The sequence below is a fragment of the Pseudorasbora parva genome, chromosome 10 (assembly GCF_024679245.1).
Source record: "Pseudorasbora parva isolate DD20220531a chromosome 10, ASM2467924v1, whole genome shotgun sequence".
NCBI lineage: Eukaryota > Metazoa > Chordata > Actinopteri > Cypriniformes > Gobionidae > Pseudorasbora > Pseudorasbora parva.
In genome coordinates, this window is record NC_090181.1 from 31,392,829 (window position 1) to 31,405,948 (window position 13,120).

The window sequence follows — 13,120 nt, forward strand, 5'->3', positions numbered from 1 at the left end:
CCACTCGCCATCCTGGTCAAGTGAGGAGGTTTTTGTGATTGTAACATACATTCACATTTGAACTTTCCGCTCACCAACGGAATTCCCATTGCTTAATTAGTGCTTAAAAGACACACTTTAATTACCATGAGTGGGGTTTGAACCCACGAGGACATTCGTCCATTGGATCTTAAGTCCAACGCCTTAACCACTCGGCCATCCTGGTCAAGTGAGGGCCATTTTGATATTGTAACATGCATTCAAATTTGAACTTGCCGCTCTCTAATGTAAGTCCCATTGCTTAATTTGTGCTTAAAAAACACACTTTAATTACCAGGAGTGGGGTTTGAACCCACGAGGACATTCGTCCATTGGTTCTTAAGTCCAGTCGGCCATCCTGGTCAAGTGAGGGCACTTTTGATATTGTAACATGCATTCAAATTTGAACTTGCCGCTCTCTAATGTAAGTCCCATTGCTTAATTTGTGCTTAAAAACACTCTTTAATTACCAGGAGTGGGGTTTGAACCCACAAGGACATTTGTCCATTGGATCTTAAGTCCAACGCCTTAACCACTCGGCCATCCTGGTCAAGTGAGGAGGTTTTTGTGATTGTAACATACATTCACATTTGAACTTTCCGCTCACCAACGGAATTCCCATTGCTTAATTAGTGCTTAAAAAACACACTTTAATTACCAGGAGTGGGGTTTGAACCCACAAGGACATTTGTCCATTGGATCTTAAGTCCAACGCCTTAACCACTCGGCCATCCTGGTCAAGTGAGAGCCCTTTTGATATTGTAACATGCATTCAAATTTCCGCTCTCTAATGTAATTCCCATTGCTTAATTATTGCTTAAAAACACACTTTAATTACCAGGAGAGGGGTTTGAACACACGAGGACATTCGTCCATTGGATCTTAAGTCCAACGCCTTAACTACTCGGCCATCCTGGTCAAGTGACTATGGTCTTTGTTATTGTAACAGGCATTCACCTTTGAACTTACCGCTCGCTAATGTAATTCCCATTGCTTAATTTGTACTTAAAAACCACATTTGAATTACAAGGAGTGAGGTCTGAACCCACGAGGACATTCGTCCATTGGATCTTAAGTCCAACGCCTTAACCACTCGCCATCCTGGTCAAGTGAGGAGGTTTTTGTGATTGTAACATACATTCACATTTGAACTTTCCGCTCACCAACGGAATTCCCATTGCTTAATTAGTGCTTAAAAAACACACTTTAATTACCAGGAGTGGGGTTTGAACCCACGAGGACATTCGTCCATTGGATCTTAAGTCCAACGACTTAACCACTCGGCCATCCTGGTCAAGTGAGGGCCCTTTTGATATTGTAACATGCATTCAAATTTGAACTTGCCGCTCTCTAATGTAAGTCCCATTGCTTAATTTGTGCTTAAAAAACACACTTTAATTACCAGGAGTGGGGTTTGAACCCACGAGGACATTTGTCCATTGGATCTTAAGTCCAACGCCTTAACCACTCGGCCATCCTGGTCAAGTGAGGGCCCTTTTGATATTGTAACAGGCATTCATATTTGAACTTTCCGCTCTCTAATGTAATTCCCATTGCTTAATTATTGCTTAAAAATCACACTTTAATTGCCAGGAGAGGGGTTTGAACCCACGAGGACATTCGTCCATTGGATCTTAAGTCCAACGCCTTAACCACTCGGCCATCCTGGTCAAGTGACTATGGTCTTTGTTATTGTAACAGGCATTCACCTTTGAACTTACCGCTCGCTAATGTAATTCCCATTGCTTAATTTGTACTTAAGAACCACAATTGAATTACAAGGAGGGAGGTCTGAACCCACGAGGACATTCGTCCATTGGATCTTAAGTCCAACGCCTTAACCACTCGGCCATTCTGGTCAAGTGAGGAGGTTTTTGTGATTGTAACATACATACATTCACATTTGAACTTTCCGCTCACCAAAGGAATTCCCATTGCTTAATTAGTGCTTAAAAAACACACTTTAATTACCAGGAGTGGGGTTTGAACCCACGAGGACATTCGTCCATTGGATCTTAAGTCCAACGCCTTAACCAGTCGGCCATCCTGGTCAAGTGAGGGCACTTTTGATATTGTAACATGCATTCAAATTTGAACTTGCCGCTCTCTAATGTAAGTCCCATTGCTTAATTTGTGCTTAAAAAACACTCTTTAATTACCAGGAGTGGGGTTTGAACCCACGAGGACATTTGTCCATTGGATCTTAAGTCCAACGCCTTAACCACTCGGCCATCCTGGTCAAGTGAGGGCCCTTTTGATATTGTAACAGGCATTCATATTTGAACTTTCCGCTCTCTAATGTAATTCCCATTGCTTAATTATTGCTTAAAAATCACACTTTAATTGCCAGGAGAGGGGTTTGAACCCACGAGGACATTCGTCCATTGGATCTTAAGTCCAACGCCTTAACCACTCGGCCATCCTGGTCAAGTGACTATGGTCTTTGTTATTGTAACAGGCATTCACCTTTGAACTTACCGCTCGCTAATGTAATTCCCATCGCTTAATTTGTACTTAAAAACCACAATTGAATTACAAGGAGTGAGGTCTGAACCCACGAGGACATTCGTCCATTGGATCTTAAGTCCAACGCCTTAACCACTCGCCATCCTGGTCAAGTGAGGAGGTTTTTGTGATTGTAACATACATTCACATTTGAACTTTCCGCTCACCAAAGGAATTCCCATTGCTTAATTAGTGCTTAAAAGACACACTTTAATTACCAGGAGTGGGGTTTGAACCCACGAGGACATTCGTCCATTGGATCTTAAGTCCAACGCCTTAACCACTCGGCCATCCTGGTCAAGTGAGGGCCCTTTTGATATTGTAACATGCATTCAAATTTGAACTTGCCGCTCTCTAATGTAAGTCCCATTGCTTAATTTGTGCTTAAAAAACACACTTTAATTACCAGGAGTGGGGTTTGAACCCACGAGGACATTCGTCCATTGGTTCTTAAGTCCAGTCGGCCATCCTGGTCAAGTGAGGGCACTTTTGATATTGTAACATGCATTCAAATTTGAACTTGCCGCTCTCTAATGTAAGTCCCATTGCTTAATTTGTGCTTAAAAAACACTCTTTAATTACCAGGAGTGGGGTTTGAACCCACAAGGACATTTGTCCATTGGATCTTAAGTCCAACGCCTTAACCACTCGGCCATCCTGGTCAAGTGAGGAGGTTTTTGTGATTGTAACATACATTCACATTTGAACTTTCCGCTCACCAACGGAATTCCCATTGCTTAATTAGTGCTTAAAAAACACACTTTAATTACCAGGAGTGGGGTTTGAACCCACGAGGACATTCGTCCATTGGATCTTAAGTCCAACGCCTTAACCACTCGGCCATCCTGGTCAAGTGACTATGGTCTTTGTTATTGTAACAGGCATTCACCTTTGAACTTACCGCTCGCTAATGTAATTCCCATTGCTTAATTTGTACTTAAAAACCACAATTGAATTACAAGGAGTGAGGTCTGAACCCACGAGGACATTCGTCCATTGGATCTTAAGTCCAACACCTTAACCACTCGCCATCCTGGTCAAGTGAGGAGGTTTTTGTGATTGTAACATATATTCACATTTGAACTTTCCGCTCACCAACGGAATTCCCATTGCTTAATTAGTGCTTAAAATACACACTTTAATTACCAGGAGTGGGGTTTGAACCCACGAGGACATTTGTCCATTGGATCTTAAGTCCAACGCATTAACCACTCGGCCATCCTGGTCAAGTGAGGGCCCTTTTGATATTGTAACATGCATTCAAATGTCCGCTCTCTAATGTATTTCCCATTGCTTAATTATTGCTTAAAAAACACACTTTAATTACCAGGAGAGGGGTTTGAACCCACGAGGACATTCGTACATTGGATCTTAAGTCCAACGCCTTAACCACTCGGCCATCCTGGTCAAGTGACTATGGTCTTTGTTATTGTAACAGGCATTCACCTTTGAACTTACCGCTCGCTAATGTAATTCCCATTGCTTAATTTGTACTTAAAAACCACATTTGAATTACAAGGAGTGAGGTCTGAACCCACGAGGACATTCGTCCATTGGATCTTACGTCCAACGCCTTAACCACTCGCCATCCTGGTCAAGTGAGGAGGTTTTTGTGATTGTAACATACATTCACATTTGAACTTTCCGCTCACCAACGGAATTCCCATTGCTTAATTAGTGCTTAAAAAACACACTTTAATTACCAGGAGTGGGGTTTGAACCCACGAGGACATTCGTCCATTGGATCTTAAGTGCAATGCCTTAAACACTCGGCCATCCTGGTCAAGTGAGGGCTCTTTTGATATTGTAACATGCATTCAAATTTGAACTTGCCGCTCTCTAATGTAAGTCCCATTGCTTAATTTGTGCTTAAAAAACACACTTTAATTACCAGGAGTGGGGTTTGAACCCACGAGGACATTTGTCCATTGGATCTTAAGTCCAACGCCTTAACCACTCAGCCATCCTGGTCAAGTGAGTATGGGCATTGTTATTGTAACAGGCATTCACCTTTGAACTTACCGCTCGCTCATGTAATTCCCATTGCTTAATTTGTACTTAAGAACCACAATTGAATTACAAGGAGGGAGGTCTGAACCCACGAGGACATTCGTCCATTGGGTCTTAAGTCCAACGCCTTAACCACTCGGCCATTCTGGTCAAGTGAGGAGGGTTTTGTGATTGTAACATACATACATTCACATTTGAACTTTCCGCTCACCAAAGGAATTCCCATTGCTTAATTAGTGCTTAAAAAACACACTTTAATTACCAGGAGTGGGGTTTGAAGCCACGAGGACATTCGTCCATTGGATCTTAAGTCCAACGCCTTAACCAGTCGGCCATCCTGGTCAAGTGAGGGCACTTTTGATATTGTAACATGCATTCAAATTTGAACTTGCCGCTCTCTAATGTAAGTCCCATTGCTTAATTTGTGCTTAAAAAACACTCTTTAATTACCAGGAGTGGGGTTTGAACCCACAAGGACATTTGTCCATTGGATCTTAAGTCCAACGCCTTAACCACTCGGCCATCCTGGTCAAGTGAGGGCCCTTTTGATATTGTAACAGGCATTCATATTTGAACTTTCCGCTCTCTAATGTAATTCCCATTGCTTAATTATTGCTTAAAAATCACACTTTAATTGCCAGGAGAGGGGTTTGAACCCACGAGGACATTCGTCCATTGGATCTTAAGTCCAACGCCTTAACCACTCGGCCATCCTGGTCAAGTGACTATGGTCTTTGTTATTGTAACAGGCATTCACCTTTGAACTTACCGCTCGCTAATGTAATTCCCATTGCTTAATTTGTACTTAAGAACCACAATTGAATTACAAGGAGGGAGGTCTGAACCCACGAGGACATTCGTCCATTGGATCTTAAGTCCGACGCCTTAACCACTCGGCCATTCTGTTCAAGTGAGGAGGTTTTTGTGATTGTAACATACATACATTCACATTTGAACTTTCCGCTCACCAAAGGAATTCCCATTGCTTAATTAGTGCTTAAAAAACACACTTTAATTACCAGGAGTGGGGTTTGAACCCACGAGGACATTCGTCCATTGGATCTTAAGTCCAACGCCTTAACCAGTCGGCCATCCTGGTCAAGTGAGGGCACTTTTGATATTGTAACATGCATTCAAATTTGAACTTGCCGCTCTCTAATGTAAGTCCCATTGCTTAATTTGTGCTTAAAAAACACTCTTTAATTACCAGGAGTGGGGTTTGAACCCACGAGGACATTTGTCCATTGGATCTTAAGTCCAACGCCTTAACCACTCGGCCATCCTGGTCAAGTGAGGGCCCTTTTGATATTGTAACAGGCATTCATATTTGAACTTTCCGCTCTCTAATGTAATTCCCATTGCTTAATTATTGCTTAAAAATCACACTTTAATTGCCAGGAGAGGGGTTTGAACCCACGAGGACATTCGTCCATTGGATCTTAAGTCCAACGCCTTAACCACTCGGCCATCCTGGTCAAGTGACTATGGTCTTTGTTATTGTAACAGGCATTCACCTTTGAACTTACCGCTCGCTAATGTAATTCCCATCGCTTAATTTGTACTTAAAAACCACAATTGAATTACAAGGAGTGAGGTCTGAACCCACGAGGACATTCGTCCATTGGATCTTAAGTCCAACGCCTTAACCACTCGCCATCCTGGTCAAGTGAGGAGGTTTTTGTGATTGTAACATACATTCACATTTGAACTTTCCGCTCACCAACGGAATTCCCATTGCTTAATTAGTGCTTAAAAGACACACTTTAATTACCAGGAGTGGGGTTTGAACCCACGAGGACATTCGTCCATTGGATCTTAAGTCCAACGCCTTAACCACTCGGCCATCCTGGTCAAGTGAGGGCCATTTTGATATTGTAACATGCATTCAAATTTGAACTTGCCGCTCTCTAATGTAAGTCCCATTGCTTAATTTGTGCTTAAAAAACACACTTTAATTACCAGGAGTGGGGTTTGAACCCACGAGGACATTCGTCCATTGGTTCTTAAGTCCAGTCGGCCATCCTGGTCAAGTGAGGGCACTTTTGATATTGTAACATGCATTCAAATTTGAACTTGCCGCTCTCTAATGTAAGTCCCATTGCTTAATTTGTGCTTAAAAACACTCTTTAATTACCAGGAGTGGGGTTTGAACCCACAAGGACATTTGTCCATTGGATCTTAAGTCCAACGCCTTAACCACTCGGCCATCCTGGTCAAGTGAGGAGGTTTTTGTGATTGTAACATACATTCACATTTGAACTTTCCGCTCACCAACGGAATTCCCATTGCTTAATTAGTGCTTAAAAAACACACTTTAATTACCAGGAGTGGGGTTTGAACCCACAAGGACATTTGTCCATTGGATCTTAAGTCCAACGCCTTAACCACTCGGCCATCCTGGTCAAGTGAGAGCCCTTTTGATATTGTAACATGCATTCAAATTTCCGCTCGCTAATGTAATTCCCATTGCTTAATTATTGCTTAAAAACACACTTTAATTACCAGGAGAGGGGTTTGAACACACGAGGACATTCGTCCATTGGACCTTAAGTCCAACGCCTTAACTACTCGGCCATCCTGGTCAAGTGACTATGGTCTTTGTTATTGTAACAGGCATTCACCTTTGAACTTACCGCTCGCTAATGTAATTCCCATTGCTTAATTTGTACTTAAAAACCACATTTGAATTACAAGGAGTGAGGTCTGAACCCACGAGGACATTCGTCCATTGGATCTTAAGTCCAACGCCTTAACCACTCGCCATCCTGGTCAAGTGAGGAGGTTTTTGTGATTGTAACATACATTCACATTTGAACTTTCCGCTCACCAACGGAATTCCCATTGCTTAATTAGTGCTTAAAAAACACACTTTAATTACCAGGAGTGGGGTTTGAACCCACGAGGACATTCGTCCATTGGATCTTAAGTCCAACGACTTAACCACTCGGCCATCCTGGTCAAGTGAGGGCCCTTTTGATATTGTAACATGCATTCAAATTTGAACTTGCCGCTCTCTAATGTAAGTCCCATTGCTTAATTTGTGCTTAAAAAACACACTTTAATTACCAGGAGTGGGGTTTGAACCCACGAGGACATTTGTCCATTGGATCTTAAGTCCAACGCCTTAACCACTCGGCCATCCTGGTCAAGTGAGGGCCCTTTTGATATTGTAACAGGCATTCATATTTGAACTTTCCGCTCTCTAATGTAATTCCCATTGCTTAATTATTGCTTAAAAATCACACTTTAATTGCCAGGAGAGGGGTTTGAACCCACGAGGACATTCGTCCATTGGATCTTAAGTCCAACGCCTTAACCACTCGGCCATCCTGGTCAAGTGACTATGGTCTTTGTTATTGTAACAGGCATTCACCTTTGAACTTACCGCTCGCTAATGTAATTCCCATTGCTTAATTTGTACTTAAGAACCACAATTGAATTACAAGGAGGGAGGTCTGAACCCACGAGGACATTCGTCCATTGGATCTTAAGTCCAACGCCTTAACCACTCGGCCATTCTGGTCAAGTGAGGAGGTTTTTGTGATTGTAACATACATACATTCACATTTGAACTTTCCGCTCACCAAAGGAATTCCCATTGCTTAATTAGTGCTTAAAAAACACACTTTAATTACCAGGAGTGGGGTTTGAACCCACGAGGACATTCGTCCATTGGATCTTAAGTCCAACGCCTTAACCAGTCGGCCATCCTGGTCAAGTGAGGGCACTTTTGATATTGTAACATGCATTCAAATTTGAACTTGCCGCTCTCTAATGTAAGTCCCATTGCTTAATTTGTGCTTAAAAAACACTCTTTAATTACCAGGAGTGGGGTTTGAACCCACGAGGACATTTGTCCATTGGATCTTAAGTCCAACGCCTTAACCACTCGGCCATCCTGGTCAAGTGAGGGCCCTTTTGATATTGTAACAGGCATTCATATTTGAACTTTCCGCTCTCTAATGTAATTCCCATTGCTTAATTATTGCTTAAAAATCACACTTTAATTGCCAGGAGAGGGGTTTGAACCCACGAGGACATTCGTCCATTGGATCTTAAGTCCAACGCCTTAACCACTCGGCCATCCTGGTCAAGTGACTATGGTCTTTGTTATTGTAACAGGCATTCACCTTTGAACTTACCGCTCGCTAATGTAATTCCCATCGCTTAATTTGTACTTAAAAACCACAATTGAATTGCAAGGAGTGAGGTCTGAACCCACGAGGACATTCGTCCATTGGATCTTAAGTCCAACGCCTTAACCACTCGCCATCCTGGTCAAGTGAGGAGGTTTTTGTGATTGTAACATACATTCACATTTGAACTTTCCGCTCACCAAAGGAATTCCCATTGCTTAATTAGTGCTTAAAAGACACACTTTAATTACCAGGAGTGGGGTTTGAACCCACGAGGACATTCGTCCATTGGATCTTAAGTCCAACGCCTTAACCACTCGGCCATCCTGGTCAAGTGTGGGCCCTTTTGATATTGTAACATGCATTCAAATTTGAACTTGCCGCTCTCTAATGTAAGTCCCATTGCTTAATTTGTGCTTAAAAAACACACTTTAATTACCAGGAGTGGGGTTTGAACCCACGAGGACATTCGTCCATTGGTTCTTAAGTCCAGTCGGCCATCCTGGTCAAGTGAGGGCACTTTTGATATTGTAACATGCATTCAAATTTGAACTTGCCGCTCTCTAATGTAAGTCCCATTGCTTAATTTGTGCTTAAAAAACACTCTTTAATTACCAGGAGTGGGGTTTGAACCCACAAGGACATTTGTCCATTGGATCTTAAGTCCAACGCCTTAACCACTCGGCCATCCTGGTCAAGTGAGGAGGTTTTTGTGATTGTAACATACATTCACATTTGAACTTTCCGCTCACCAACGGAATTCCCATTGCTTAATTAGTGCTTAAAAAACACACTTTAATTACCAGGAGTGGGGTTTGAACCCACGAGGACATTTGTCCATTGGATCTTAAGTCCAACGCCTTAACCACTCGGCCATCCTGGTCAAGTGAGAGCCCTTTTGATATTGTAACATGCATTCAAATTTCCGCTCTCTAATGTAATTCCCATTGCTTAATTATTGCTTAAAAACACACTTTAATTACCAGGAGAGGGGTTTGAACACACGAGGACATTCGTCCATTGGATCTTAAGTCCAACGCCTTAACTACTCGGCCATCCTGGTCAAGTGACTATGGTCTTTGTTATTGTAACAGGCATTCACCTTTGAACTTACCGCTCGCTAATGTAATTCCCATTGCTTAATTTGTACTTAAAAACCACATTTGAATTACAAGGAGTGAGGTCTGAACCCACGAGGACATTCGTCCATTGGATCTTAAGTCCAACGCCTTAACCACTCGCCATCCTGGTCAAGTGAGGAGGTTTTTGTGATTGTAACATACATTCACATTTGAACTTTCCGCTCACCAACGGAATTCCCATTGCTTAATTAGTGCTTAAAAAACACACTTTAATTACCAGGAGTGGGGTTTGAACCCACGAGGACATTCGTCCATTGGATCTTAAGTCCAACGACTTAACCACTCGGCCATCCTGGTCAAGTGAGGGCCCTTTTGATATTGTAACATGCATTCAAATTTGAACTTGCCGCTCTCTAATGTAAGTCCCATTGCTTAATTTGTGCTTAAAAAACACACTTTAATTACCAGGAGTGGGGTTTGAACCCACGAGGACATTTGTCCATTGGATCTTAAGTCCAACGCCTTAACCACTCGGCCATCCTGGTCAAGTGAGGGCCCTTTTGATATTGTAACAGGCATTCATATTTGAACTTTCCGCTCTCTAATGTAATTCCCATTGCTTAATTATTGCTTAAAAATCACACTTTAATTGCCAGGAGAGGGGTTTGAACCCACGAGGACATTCGTCCATTGGATCTTAAGTCCAACGCCTTAACCACTCGGCCATCCTGGTCAAGTGACTATGGTCTTTGTTATTGTAACAGGCATTCACCTTTGAACTTACCGCTCGCTAATGTAATTCCCATTGCTTAATTTGTACTTAAGAACCACAATTGAATTACAAGGAGGGAGGTCTGAACCCACGAGGACATTCGTCCATTGGATCTTAAGTCCAACGCCTTAACCACTCGGCCATTCTGGTCAAGTGAGGAGGTTTTTGTGATTGTAACATACATACATTCACATTTGAACTTTCCGCTCACCAAAGGAATTCCCATTGCTTAATTAGTGCTTAAAAAACACACTTTAATTACCAGGAGTGGGGTTTGAACCCACGAGGACATTCGTCCATTGGATCTTAAGTCCAACGCCTTAACCAGTCGGCCATCCTGGTCAAGTGAGGGCACTTTTGATATTGTAACATGCATTCAAATTTGAACTTGCCGCTCTCTAATGTAAGTCCCATTGCTTAATTTGTGCTTAAAAAACACTCTTTAATTACCAGGAGTGGGGTTTGAACCCACGAGGACATTTGTCCATTGGATCTTAAGTCCAACGCCTTAACCACTCGGCCATCCTGGTCAAGTGAGGGCCCTTTTGATATTGTAACAGGCATTCATATTTGAACTTTCCGCTCTCTAATGTAATTCCCATTGCTTAATTATTGCTTAAAAATCACACTTTAATTGCCAGGAGAGGGGTTTGAACCCACGAGGACATTCGTCCATTGGATCTTAAGTCCAACGCCTTAACCACTCGGCCATCCTGGTCAAGTGACTATGGTCTTTGTTATTGTAACAGGCATTCACCTTTGAACTTACCGCTCGCTAATGTAATTCCCATCGCTTAATTTGTACTTAAAAACCACAATTGAATTACAAGGAGTGAGGTCTGAACCCACGAGGACATTCGTCCATTGGATCTTAAGTCCAACGCCTTAACCACTCGCCATCCTGGTCAAGTGAGGAGGTTTTTGTGATTGTAACATACATTCACATTTGAACTTTCCGCTCACCAAAGGAATTCCCATTGCTTAATTAGTGCTTAAAAGACACACTTTAATTACCAGGAGTGGGGTTTGAACCCACGAGGACATTCGTCCATTGGATCTTAAGTCCAACGCCTTAACCACTCGGCCATCCTGGTCAAGTGAGGGCCCTTTTGATATTGTAACATGCATTCAAATTTGAACTTGCCGCTCTCTAATGTAAGTCCCATTGCTTAATTTGTGCTTAAAAAAGACACTTTAATTACCAGGAGTGGGGTTTGAACCCACGAGGACATTCGTCCATTGGTTCTTAAGTCCAGTCGGCCATCCTGGTCAAGTGAGGGCACTTTTGATATTGTAACATGCATTCAAATTTGAACTTGCCGCTCTCTAATGTAAGTCCCATTGCTTAATTTGTGCTTAAAAAACACTCTTTAATTACCAGGAGTGGGGTTTGAACCCACAAGGACATTTGTCCATTGGATCTTAAGTCCAACGCCTTAACCACTCGGCCATCCTGGTCAAGTGAGGAGGTTTTTGTGATTGTAACATACATTCACATTTGAACTTTCCGCTCACCAACGGAATTCCCATTGCTTAATTAGTGCTTAAAAAACACACTTTAATTACCAGGAGTGGGGTTTGAACCCACGAGGACATTTGTCCATTGGATCTTAAGTCCAACGCCTTAACCACTCGGCCATCCTGGTCAAGTGAGAGCCCTTTTGATATTGTAACATGCATTCAAATTTCCGCTCTCTAATGTAATTCCCATTGCTTAATTATTGCTTAAAAACACACTTTAATTACCAGGAGAGGGGTTTGAACACACGAGGACATTCGTCCATTGGATCTTAAGTCCAACGCCTTAACCACTCGGCCATCCTGGTCAAGTGACTATGGTCTTTGTTATTGTAACAGGCATTCACCTTTGAACTTACCGCTCGCTAATGTAATTCCCATTGCTTAATTTGTACTTAAAAACCACATTTGAATTACAAGGAGTGAGGTCTGAACCCACGAGGACATTCGTCCATTGGATCTTAAGTCCAACGCCTTAACCACTCGCCATCCTGGTCAAGTGAGGAGGTTTTTGTGATTGTAACATACATTCACATTTGAACTTTCCGCTCACCAACGGAATTCCCATTGCTTAATTAGTGCTTAAAAAACACACTTTAATTACCAGGAGTGGGGTTTGAACCCACGAGGACATTCGTCCATTGGATCTTAAGTCCAACGCCTTAACCACTCGGCCATCCTGGTCAAGTGAGGGCCCTTTTGATATTGTAACATGCATTCAAATTTGAACTTGCCGCTCTCTAATGTAAGTCCCATTGCTTAATTTGTGCTTAAAAAACACACTTTAATTATCAGGAGTGGGGTTTGAACCCACGAGGACATTTGTCCATTGGATCTTAAGTCCAACGCCTTAACCACTCGGCCATCCTGGTCAAGTGAGTATGGGCATTGTTATTGTAACAGGCATTCACCTTTGAACTTACCGCTCGCTAATGTAATTCCCATCGCTTAATTTGTACTTAAAAACCACAATTGAATTACAAGGAGTGAGGTCTGAACCCACGAGGACATTCGTCCATTGGATCTTAAGTCCAACGCCTTAACCACTCGCCATCCTGGTCAAGTGAGGAGGTTTTTGT

The 13,120-nt window shown here is 42.4% G+C and overlaps 48 non-coding genes across 48 annotated transcripts; all 48 read right to left on the bottom strand.

Moving 5' to 3' along the window:
- Positions 1-122: 122 nt before the first annotated feature.
- Positions 123-205, bottom strand: trnal-uaa (transfer RNA leucine (anticodon UAA)). The gene has a single exon. It is a non-coding gene; the product is annotated as a tRNA-Leu (tRNA).
- A 280-nt stretch (positions 206-485) lies between these two features.
- Positions 486-568, bottom strand: trnal-uaa (transfer RNA leucine (anticodon UAA)). The gene has a single exon. It is a non-coding gene; the product is annotated as a tRNA-Leu (tRNA).
- Positions 569-673: 105 nt separating this feature from the next.
- On the bottom strand, positions 674-756 carry trnal-uaa (transfer RNA leucine (anticodon UAA)). Its single transcript has one exon. It is a non-coding gene; the product is annotated as a tRNA-Leu (tRNA).
- A 97-nt stretch (positions 757-853) lies between these two features.
- On the bottom strand, positions 854-936 carry trnal-uaa (transfer RNA leucine (anticodon UAA)). Its single transcript has one exon. It is a non-coding gene; the product is annotated as a tRNA-Leu (tRNA).
- A 293-nt stretch (positions 937-1,229) lies between these two features.
- Positions 1,230-1,312, bottom strand: trnal-uaa (transfer RNA leucine (anticodon UAA)). The gene has a single exon. It is a non-coding gene; the product is annotated as a tRNA-Leu (tRNA).
- Positions 1,313-1,417: 105 nt separating this feature from the next.
- Positions 1,418-1,500, bottom strand: trnal-uaa (transfer RNA leucine (anticodon UAA)). Its single transcript has one exon. It is a non-coding gene; the product is annotated as a tRNA-Leu (tRNA).
- A 105-nt stretch (positions 1,501-1,605) lies between these two features.
- On the bottom strand, positions 1,606-1,688 carry trnal-uaa (transfer RNA leucine (anticodon UAA)). The gene has a single exon. It is a non-coding gene; the product is annotated as a tRNA-Leu (tRNA).
- Positions 1,689-1,986: 298 nt separating this feature from the next.
- On the bottom strand, positions 1,987-2,069 carry trnal-uaa (transfer RNA leucine (anticodon UAA)). The gene has a single exon. It is a non-coding gene; the product is annotated as a tRNA-Leu (tRNA).
- A 105-nt stretch (positions 2,070-2,174) lies between these two features.
- On the bottom strand, positions 2,175-2,257 carry trnal-uaa (transfer RNA leucine (anticodon UAA)). Its single transcript has one exon. It is a non-coding gene; the product is annotated as a tRNA-Leu (tRNA).
- Positions 2,258-2,362: 105 nt separating this feature from the next.
- trnal-uaa (transfer RNA leucine (anticodon UAA)) lies at positions 2,363-2,445 on the bottom strand. The gene has a single exon. It is a non-coding gene; the product is annotated as a tRNA-Leu (tRNA).
- A 293-nt stretch (positions 2,446-2,738) lies between these two features.
- Positions 2,739-2,821, bottom strand: trnal-uaa (transfer RNA leucine (anticodon UAA)). Its single transcript has one exon. It is a non-coding gene; the product is annotated as a tRNA-Leu (tRNA).
- Positions 2,822-3,102: 281 nt separating this feature from the next.
- trnal-uaa (transfer RNA leucine (anticodon UAA)) lies at positions 3,103-3,185 on the bottom strand. The gene has a single exon. It is a non-coding gene; the product is annotated as a tRNA-Leu (tRNA).
- Positions 3,186-3,290: 105 nt separating this feature from the next.
- On the bottom strand, positions 3,291-3,373 carry trnal-uaa (transfer RNA leucine (anticodon UAA)). The gene has a single exon. It is a non-coding gene; the product is annotated as a tRNA-Leu (tRNA).
- Positions 3,374-3,666: 293 nt separating this feature from the next.
- trnal-uaa (transfer RNA leucine (anticodon UAA)) lies at positions 3,667-3,749 on the bottom strand. Its single transcript has one exon. It is a non-coding gene; the product is annotated as a tRNA-Leu (tRNA).
- A 98-nt stretch (positions 3,750-3,847) lies between these two features.
- Positions 3,848-3,930, bottom strand: trnal-uaa (transfer RNA leucine (anticodon UAA)). The gene has a single exon. It is a non-coding gene; the product is annotated as a tRNA-Leu (tRNA).
- Positions 3,931-4,223: 293 nt separating this feature from the next.
- trnal-uaa (transfer RNA leucine (anticodon UAA)) lies at positions 4,224-4,306 on the bottom strand. Its single transcript has one exon. It is a non-coding gene; the product is annotated as a tRNA-Leu (tRNA).
- A 105-nt stretch (positions 4,307-4,411) lies between these two features.
- Positions 4,412-4,494, bottom strand: trnal-uaa (transfer RNA leucine (anticodon UAA)). Its single transcript has one exon. It is a non-coding gene; the product is annotated as a tRNA-Leu (tRNA).
- Positions 4,495-4,792: 298 nt separating this feature from the next.
- On the bottom strand, positions 4,793-4,875 carry trnal-uaa (transfer RNA leucine (anticodon UAA)). Its single transcript has one exon. It is a non-coding gene; the product is annotated as a tRNA-Leu (tRNA).
- Positions 4,876-4,980: 105 nt separating this feature from the next.
- On the bottom strand, positions 4,981-5,063 carry trnal-uaa (transfer RNA leucine (anticodon UAA)). Its single transcript has one exon. It is a non-coding gene; the product is annotated as a tRNA-Leu (tRNA).
- A 105-nt stretch (positions 5,064-5,168) lies between these two features.
- On the bottom strand, positions 5,169-5,251 carry trnal-uaa (transfer RNA leucine (anticodon UAA)). The gene has a single exon. It is a non-coding gene; the product is annotated as a tRNA-Leu (tRNA).
- A 298-nt stretch (positions 5,252-5,549) lies between these two features.
- On the bottom strand, positions 5,550-5,632 carry trnal-uaa (transfer RNA leucine (anticodon UAA)). The gene has a single exon. It is a non-coding gene; the product is annotated as a tRNA-Leu (tRNA).
- A 105-nt stretch (positions 5,633-5,737) lies between these two features.
- trnal-uaa (transfer RNA leucine (anticodon UAA)) lies at positions 5,738-5,820 on the bottom strand. The gene has a single exon. It is a non-coding gene; the product is annotated as a tRNA-Leu (tRNA).
- A 105-nt stretch (positions 5,821-5,925) lies between these two features.
- trnal-uaa (transfer RNA leucine (anticodon UAA)) lies at positions 5,926-6,008 on the bottom strand. The gene has a single exon. It is a non-coding gene; the product is annotated as a tRNA-Leu (tRNA).
- Positions 6,009-6,301: 293 nt separating this feature from the next.
- On the bottom strand, positions 6,302-6,384 carry trnal-uaa (transfer RNA leucine (anticodon UAA)). Its single transcript has one exon. It is a non-coding gene; the product is annotated as a tRNA-Leu (tRNA).
- Positions 6,385-6,664: 280 nt separating this feature from the next.
- trnal-uaa (transfer RNA leucine (anticodon UAA)) lies at positions 6,665-6,747 on the bottom strand. The gene has a single exon. It is a non-coding gene; the product is annotated as a tRNA-Leu (tRNA).
- Positions 6,748-6,852: 105 nt separating this feature from the next.
- On the bottom strand, positions 6,853-6,935 carry trnal-uaa (transfer RNA leucine (anticodon UAA)). The gene has a single exon. It is a non-coding gene; the product is annotated as a tRNA-Leu (tRNA).
- A 473-nt stretch (positions 6,936-7,408) lies between these two features.
- On the bottom strand, positions 7,409-7,491 carry trnal-uaa (transfer RNA leucine (anticodon UAA)). The gene has a single exon. It is a non-coding gene; the product is annotated as a tRNA-Leu (tRNA).
- A 105-nt stretch (positions 7,492-7,596) lies between these two features.
- On the bottom strand, positions 7,597-7,679 carry trnal-uaa (transfer RNA leucine (anticodon UAA)). Its single transcript has one exon. It is a non-coding gene; the product is annotated as a tRNA-Leu (tRNA).
- A 105-nt stretch (positions 7,680-7,784) lies between these two features.
- trnal-uaa (transfer RNA leucine (anticodon UAA)) lies at positions 7,785-7,867 on the bottom strand. The gene has a single exon. It is a non-coding gene; the product is annotated as a tRNA-Leu (tRNA).
- Positions 7,868-8,165: 298 nt separating this feature from the next.
- On the bottom strand, positions 8,166-8,248 carry trnal-uaa (transfer RNA leucine (anticodon UAA)). The gene has a single exon. It is a non-coding gene; the product is annotated as a tRNA-Leu (tRNA).
- Positions 8,249-8,353: 105 nt separating this feature from the next.
- trnal-uaa (transfer RNA leucine (anticodon UAA)) lies at positions 8,354-8,436 on the bottom strand. Its single transcript has one exon. It is a non-coding gene; the product is annotated as a tRNA-Leu (tRNA).
- Positions 8,437-8,541: 105 nt separating this feature from the next.
- trnal-uaa (transfer RNA leucine (anticodon UAA)) lies at positions 8,542-8,624 on the bottom strand. The gene has a single exon. It is a non-coding gene; the product is annotated as a tRNA-Leu (tRNA).
- Positions 8,625-8,917: 293 nt separating this feature from the next.
- On the bottom strand, positions 8,918-9,000 carry trnal-uaa (transfer RNA leucine (anticodon UAA)). The gene has a single exon. It is a non-coding gene; the product is annotated as a tRNA-Leu (tRNA).
- Positions 9,001-9,281: 281 nt separating this feature from the next.
- On the bottom strand, positions 9,282-9,364 carry trnal-uaa (transfer RNA leucine (anticodon UAA)). Its single transcript has one exon. It is a non-coding gene; the product is annotated as a tRNA-Leu (tRNA).
- Positions 9,365-9,469: 105 nt separating this feature from the next.
- On the bottom strand, positions 9,470-9,552 carry trnal-uaa (transfer RNA leucine (anticodon UAA)). The gene has a single exon. It is a non-coding gene; the product is annotated as a tRNA-Leu (tRNA).
- A 97-nt stretch (positions 9,553-9,649) lies between these two features.
- On the bottom strand, positions 9,650-9,732 carry trnal-uaa (transfer RNA leucine (anticodon UAA)). The gene has a single exon. It is a non-coding gene; the product is annotated as a tRNA-Leu (tRNA).
- Positions 9,733-10,025: 293 nt separating this feature from the next.
- Positions 10,026-10,108, bottom strand: trnal-uaa (transfer RNA leucine (anticodon UAA)). Its single transcript has one exon. It is a non-coding gene; the product is annotated as a tRNA-Leu (tRNA).
- Positions 10,109-10,213: 105 nt separating this feature from the next.
- Positions 10,214-10,296, bottom strand: trnal-uaa (transfer RNA leucine (anticodon UAA)). Its single transcript has one exon. It is a non-coding gene; the product is annotated as a tRNA-Leu (tRNA).
- A 105-nt stretch (positions 10,297-10,401) lies between these two features.
- Positions 10,402-10,484, bottom strand: trnal-uaa (transfer RNA leucine (anticodon UAA)). The gene has a single exon. It is a non-coding gene; the product is annotated as a tRNA-Leu (tRNA).
- A 298-nt stretch (positions 10,485-10,782) lies between these two features.
- trnal-uaa (transfer RNA leucine (anticodon UAA)) lies at positions 10,783-10,865 on the bottom strand. The gene has a single exon. It is a non-coding gene; the product is annotated as a tRNA-Leu (tRNA).
- Positions 10,866-10,970: 105 nt separating this feature from the next.
- trnal-uaa (transfer RNA leucine (anticodon UAA)) lies at positions 10,971-11,053 on the bottom strand. Its single transcript has one exon. It is a non-coding gene; the product is annotated as a tRNA-Leu (tRNA).
- A 105-nt stretch (positions 11,054-11,158) lies between these two features.
- trnal-uaa (transfer RNA leucine (anticodon UAA)) lies at positions 11,159-11,241 on the bottom strand. The gene has a single exon. It is a non-coding gene; the product is annotated as a tRNA-Leu (tRNA).
- Positions 11,242-11,534: 293 nt separating this feature from the next.
- trnal-uaa (transfer RNA leucine (anticodon UAA)) lies at positions 11,535-11,617 on the bottom strand. The gene has a single exon. It is a non-coding gene; the product is annotated as a tRNA-Leu (tRNA).
- A 281-nt stretch (positions 11,618-11,898) lies between these two features.
- trnal-uaa (transfer RNA leucine (anticodon UAA)) lies at positions 11,899-11,981 on the bottom strand. The gene has a single exon. It is a non-coding gene; the product is annotated as a tRNA-Leu (tRNA).
- Positions 11,982-12,086: 105 nt separating this feature from the next.
- Positions 12,087-12,169, bottom strand: trnal-uaa (transfer RNA leucine (anticodon UAA)). The gene has a single exon. It is a non-coding gene; the product is annotated as a tRNA-Leu (tRNA).
- A 97-nt stretch (positions 12,170-12,266) lies between these two features.
- Positions 12,267-12,349, bottom strand: trnal-uaa (transfer RNA leucine (anticodon UAA)). Its single transcript has one exon. It is a non-coding gene; the product is annotated as a tRNA-Leu (tRNA).
- Positions 12,350-12,642: 293 nt separating this feature from the next.
- Positions 12,643-12,725, bottom strand: trnal-uaa (transfer RNA leucine (anticodon UAA)). The gene has a single exon. It is a non-coding gene; the product is annotated as a tRNA-Leu (tRNA).
- Positions 12,726-12,830: 105 nt separating this feature from the next.
- trnal-uaa (transfer RNA leucine (anticodon UAA)) lies at positions 12,831-12,913 on the bottom strand. Its single transcript has one exon. It is a non-coding gene; the product is annotated as a tRNA-Leu (tRNA).
- Between the last annotated feature and the right edge of the window lie 207 nt (positions 12,914-13,120).